Here is a 6,930-nt window from a genome sequence, read left to right on the forward strand (position 1 = left end):
GTTGTAAAACTAGATATTATAGAAATCTGGTACAGTAAGAATTATCATTTATATTTCTTAAATCCCAACTTCTCTATCTAATATTATTTTTCTAGTTTTTCTCTCCCCAAATTACTCTTTGTTTCCAACAGAAAGTAACATTCGGGATTCAGGTGAACTTTTTATATTTTTAGCCTTTCACTTTTAGGTATTTTTCTATTTTTAGAAATATTTTAGGCTGGGTTCAGTGGCTCATGCCTATAATTCCATCACTTTGGGAGGCCAAAGCAGTTGGATCACTTGAGCTTAGGAGTTTGAGACTGGCCTGGGCAACATAAAGAAACCCGTTTCTACAAAAAAATTTAAAAATTTACCCGGCGTGGTAGTGTGCACCTGTGGTACCAGCTACTTGGGAGGCTGAGGTGGGAGGATTGCTTGAGCCCGGGAGGTCGAGGTTGCAGTGAGCTGAGATCATAACACTGCATTCCAGCCTGGGCAACAAAGTGAGTCTCTCTCGATAGATAGATAGATAGATAGATAGATAGATAGATAGATAGATAGATAGATAGATAGATAGATAGATAGATATACATATACTGGCAAGAAGGTACCAGTGATTTCATGGGCTTGATTTTTGTCCTAGTGACTCTACATCTCCAGAAATGTCAGCCTTCAATCTACCTAGAGCTAACTATTTAGATTTATTTGTTTAGGTTTTTTTTTAACTATAAAATCTGTTTCAGTCTGAAGTACAAGAATTGGTTAAATGGAATTAACTTTTACCAGTCACTTCTCTTCAAGCTGTTCCTGATCACTCATTATTAAGGCTGACATCTTTTGAGGGTGACTTGAAGTCACTAAATGTTTATCTAAGTTTAAACATCTCAAGAATTTTACATTTTCTTTCAAATACTGTAGAAAGTTCCATAGCAAGGTGTTTCCCCTTTCTCACAGCTAACTTCTAATTGAGTGAAAACTTTTGCTCCAAAAAAAATTACCCAAAATCTAAGGATTGCTGACCATGCCATCATTTCCCAAAGAAATTTGCAGTAATGAGGTCCCTGGATTCAGGCTTTCAGCTGCCACAATCTCATACAGCTTCTGTAGGAGAAGCCTGAACAAATCTAAAGCAGTTCACGTGGCTATGATGACCAAATAGAGCTGCTTCTGGTTGCCAGTGTCCTAGGAGTCACAACAGACAAGTAGGACACTCCACACAATTCAACCTGGTTCCCAAACTGCTCCCAGTAAATGGGAAAGTGCATCACTTAAGCTGGTCAATGGCAAAGGAGAGGCACATCCAAGGCGGAGCTGTTCAATGCTCTCTTTTGCTCCTTCCTCCCTCCCTCTTTACCTCCTTCCCGTCTTCCTTCCTCCTTCTCTCTATGTGTTTGTCTTTCTCTCTCTTCCCCCTCCTCAACTTTATTAAGGGACAGACAGACAATAAACTGCCCATATTTAAAGTATATAATTTGACAAGCTTTGACATATGTATATAGGTGTAAATCCATCATCACAATCAAGGTAACAGACACTTCCATCACCCCAAATTGTTTCTTTGTGGCCTTTTGTAATCCATTCCTCCCCCTCCCTCTATCTGCAGACAACCACTGATCTGCTTTCTGCCACTATAGATTTGTTTATATTTTCTAGAATTTTATATAAATGGAATCATGCCGTATCCACTGCTTTTTGTCTAGCTTCCTTCAGCCTACCGATTTTGAGATTCATCCATGTTATTCTGTGTATCAACACTTGATTCCTTTTATAGTAGTATCCTAGTGTCTGGATATACCATAATTGGCTTAACTATTCACCTATTAATGAGCCCAGTTCTACAAATAAAGCTACTATGAACATTTACATATATATATATATACACACACACACATATATTTGTGTGGAAATATAATTTTTTCTCCTGGGCAAATACCTGTGAGTAGAATGTCTAGATTATATAGTAGGTAGATATGTGACATTTTAAGAAATTGCCACATTGTTTGTTAGAACTGGTATTATTTCTTCCTTAAATGTTTGGTAAGATTTACAGGTAAAGTCATCTGGGCCTGGGGTTTTCTTTACTAGAAAAATTTTAACTACAAATGTAATATCTTTAAAAATATAAGATTATTTAATGTTGTCCCAAGGCTCATTAATACTGTTTTGCCTGGGTTTTTTCTTTTACTTTTTTCTTTATTTTGTTTTCCTTATTGTTTTTTCAGTCTTTTTTCTTTCTGTGCTTCATTTGAGATAGTTTCTATTGCTATGCCTTCAAAATCACTAACCTTTTCTTCTGCAGTGTCTAATCTCCTATTCATCCCATCTGGTATATTTTTCATCTGAAGCATTGATTTTTCATCTCTAGAAGTATGATTTTGGTCTTTTTAAATATCTTTCATGTCTTTCCTTATCAGGCTCATGCTTTCCTATTTTTTCTTGAACATAAGAAGTATGTTTATAATAGCTGTTTTAACATCCTTATCTACTACATTTATGATTCATGTCATTTCTGTGTCTGTTTCTCTCGACTGATTCTTCTCCTCACTATATTATGTATTTTCCTACTTCTTTGCTTATCTGGTAATATTTTATTAGATACCGGTTGTGAATTTTGGGTTGTGGGGTAATACATTTCTTTTATTATTATGTTTCTTTAATTATTCTTGAACATTCTTCTGAGACAGATAAGTTACTTAGAAACAGGTTTGTTAGGCAGATCTAGAACAGCATTTAGTGTAGAGCTTGACTGCACTACTAAGGAAACGCCTTTCTGAGACCTATACTCAATGCCCTATGTGTTAAGAGGTCTTTCCACTTTGAATGGTGGGAAAATGAACTATGCCTGACTTTAAGTGAGCTCCAGGGATTGTTCACCTGCTTCTTCCCAGTGATTCCTTCCCCGGGCACAGAACTTTCCTCACATACATGCACTGATCAGTAATTAGGTAAAGACTTGGAGTACCCTCTGCATATCTCCAGAGCATTTTCTCTGTGGGTGTCTCCTGTTTGTATTCTGCCCTGTGAATTCTAGCCACCTTGGTCTCCTCAAGCTACAGACTCTTTCTCCTCGTCGCAGGGAGGATTGCACTGCAACCTGAAAACATTCACCAGGCAGCAAGCTGGGCCAATCATAGAGCTCACCTCATTTGTTTCCCCTCTCTTACAGATCACTGTCCTGTACTATCTATTTTTAAATAACATGATTGTTCCACATATTTTTGTCCTTTTGTGAAAGTTGTTTAAGGCAGAAGGGTAAACCCAGCCCTTGTTATTCTATCATAGCTCAATGCAAATAGCTGATTCAGGGGATTTAATGCCAGGTTCAGAAATCTAAATTATCATTTCTAAGGGTTAGTGTTGAACAGTTGCTACAAATTTCTCAGTCCAATCCAGAGCTACATATGTGGACTAAGTGAATTCAGTGTTCCTTATATAAGCCCTATTTTCATTCCCATAAATTATGGTTCTTGTGTTTTACGTCATATTTTCAGATCCAAGCCCAATGATCTATTGCTATTTCCTCTCTAACTGTGTGCGTGTGTGTGTGTTTGGGAGGTGTTCCTGTAAACACACAGCATATATATTTTGTATCCAGCTATGTTCCTGGATTTAGGCTTAAAAGAAAACTTATAAGTACACTTTGTTTAATGCCCATAAACAGGAAATAACTACTTGTGAATTCATTAATTAGAATCCTGTTTATGCAAGTATCGTAAAGGATAATCCTTTGTTTGCATGAGTGAGGTCCTGCTGTCAGCAGGGAAAAAATATGGAGTGTTGTCCTGCTAAAGAACCACCTGGGAGCTTCACTGTACAGCCAGCCAGTCTCTTTCAAGAGCCCTCTGCACTACCCATATCCTAAGATTACGTGTTACTCTCAAAGGCATTAGCTCCTAGCTGGACTAGAGCCTTGCATGAAAATCAGTGGCCCACTGACCTGCCCCCTTCCTTTGACTCTGTTCCTAGAGCTGCCTTGGCTGCCTGCCCAGACCCTTGACAGCTGCTCAAGTTTGAGCCCACCTTGTTTCTCATGCCTGACTGAACCCAAGGCCATTCGCCTTTCCTTGACTTTTGGTATAAACTTTCTAGGCTCCTGTCTGCCTGTCCACCTGGCCATTGCTTGGCTTGATGCCCAGCATATACTAAAAGCAAAAGGCAGGATATAGGAATCTACTTGTTTCCTCTGAACCACACAAAGTCAGCCAGCAGTCAAGAGAGATGAATATGGTACATATTTATAAAGTTAAATGAACCAGTGACACAGCTACAATATTAATGCAATTCAATGGAACATTTCTTAAGCCAAGCACTATGCAGAGGTCTATAAGACAAGTTGAATAAGATATTACATTAGCCTCGAAGATGGGGCCTCACCCTCTTGTGTGGGAGACAGGCAAGAAAACAGATTGTAATATACCACTGAGGGGACCACATCTTCTGTGTGCCTTTCTAGTTTCTAATTCACTACATTTATATATATATATACATGTTTGTACAACAGACTATATTACTACTTGATGACACTGACACCGTGCCCAGACTGACGTCTACCGACAGTTTATAGGTCTGTGTTTCTAACTAAATTGTAAATTCCCGAGGAACATGGGTCATGTCTTATTCCTCTCTTGTCACTCCCAGTGACCAATATAAATTTTCCTTGAATTGAAATATATGATATGCATATATAAGGGTCTACTAGAAAGTAATAAACTCATCATACAAGCAACACATAGAAAACCAAAGCACACTTCTTGATAAATAGTAATGATCCTAACTTAAGGAAATGCAGATTGTTATAGTTCACAATGGAAAGTGCTATAAAGGCTAACACAGTAAATGCATTAAAGGTGTTCATTGTTCACCTTCTGGCAAGTTGCATCTTTAATATATGTGTGTGACCAGGTTACATCCCACATATAAGCAACTCTAGCACTTCCAGCACCACACATTTGGGTGACTGACAAGATGGCAACTAGAATTCATATTTTCAAACAAGAAAAATCCTAGATCCTGCCACTGTTACTATTTTCTGGTTCTTTGGCCATGACTTCAGCTACCATACCTCTATCCTTGCCTGGAGGAGAGAGGATAACTCCAGATAGTTTTGTGCCTAGGCAGCGGTAGTAAGGCTTTAGCTAGCAGTCAAGAAGAGGCAGGAGTTGGGGGCGGGGGGAGTCAGGCCACCTCTGGTTAGGACTCTTCCAAGTGACAAAAAACCAGACTCAAGCTGCTAGAGCAGTAAATAAATAATAAATGGAAAATGTTCATGCTTCAGGCACAGCCAGACTCAGGGGGCTCAAAAAGTGTCATCAGAACCCTGTCTCTCCATCATGTGGTTCTACTCTCCTCCATGCCAGTTTCATTCTCAGCCTGCATTCAGCTCATTAAACAATTCTCCCTTTGGTAGAAGCTGAATGCATATTTTCCAAAAACTTATTTACATGGCATTTGGTAATGAATAAAGGATAAATGAAATTGTTTAACCACTCTTTGCTTTAGTAGGCTGCAATGTCAATCTCATTGACAACTAAAAGAATTAAAACAGGATCTAACCAAGAGAGGGCTGGCACCTTCTATTTTGGCACTCCCTGAACTCAGTGGTGGTCAAGTCTTATAAATGCATACTACATTATACAAAATGATGGATACACAGTTCTGTAAGTCTGTTTATGGATCTGAACCTTAATACGCAATACTTTCACAGTTTATCTCTCGAAGTTCATGATACGTTTATAATCCAGTTTGTGTGTGTGTGTGTGTTTTGGAGTTTGTTTGTTTGTTTGTTTGTAGACAGGGTCTCGCTGTGTCACCCAGGCTGGAGTGCTGTGGCACCATCATAGCTTACTGCAGCCTCAACCTCCTGGGCTCAAGTGATTTTCCGACCTCAGCCTCCCAAAGTGTTGGGCTTACGGGCCTCAGCCACTGTACCCAGGCTATAATCCAGTTTTTAATTACACTTTATATCCTCAGTTTTCCATTTGTCATGGTAAAATAATATCATTTGGTTCTTGCTCTTGTCTCTGCATTGGCCTGGTTTACCATGCATAATTTGCAAGGTCAGATTTTGTTTATTCACGTATTTTTCTCCAGGAGAGTGCTTGGTCAGAAGTAGGTGAACAATACATATATTTTAAATGAATGGCCTGCGTCTTCAACAGTCTGACTTTCAGCCCCTGCCATTTGCTGACTTTGCCAGTCCCTGTATGCCTGCTTGCTGACTCATCCAACACATATGGATCACATGCAGTGTGTGTGTGTGTGTGTGAGTGTGTGTGTAAATTAAGGTATAACTTACATATAGTAAAGGGCACCAATCTCAAGTGTACAGCTTGATGAATTTCTACCAGGTGAATAGACTTGTGTGACCATCAACAAGCTCAAACATTTCCTAGAAAGCTTCCTTACGCTCCCTTCCAGCCAATACTAGTAGTCAGATAACAGTAGTCAGATAACTATTATTCCAACTTCTATCACTGTAGATAAGCCTGGTTTTGAACTTCAGATAATAAAATCATACAGTCTATCAGTTACCTTTGCTGCATAACAAACCACCCTGAAACTTAGTCACTTAAAACAACCACCATTTCATTTCCTCACACTTCCTTGGTTTAGCAATTTGGCTTGGGCTCAGCTAGCCAGTTCTTCTGTTTGTCTCACTTTGGGTCACTCACATGGCTGCAGCATCTGGCAACCCAATTTGGTGCTTTATGATCTGATGGGACCCAAATAAATATCTTCCAATCAGCCTCAAACTGAAAACAACCCAAATGATGTTTTTGTGGGCTGTCAATTGTGCTCTATATCTTTAGCAGGGTGGCCTGGGCTTTATCACATGGCATCCATGTTCCAACAGAGTGACAGCTGCAAGCCTCGAAGGCCTAAGCTGAGAAGTCACACAATGTCACTTCCTTCACATCGTGTTGATCAAAGTAAGTCACAAAACAACCTGCA

The sequence above is a fragment of the Macaca nemestrina genome, chromosome 3, assembly GCF_043159975.1.
Source record: "Macaca nemestrina isolate mMacNem1 chromosome 3, mMacNem.hap1, whole genome shotgun sequence".
Lineage (NCBI taxonomy): Eukaryota > Metazoa > Chordata > Mammalia > Primates > Cercopithecidae > Macaca > Macaca nemestrina.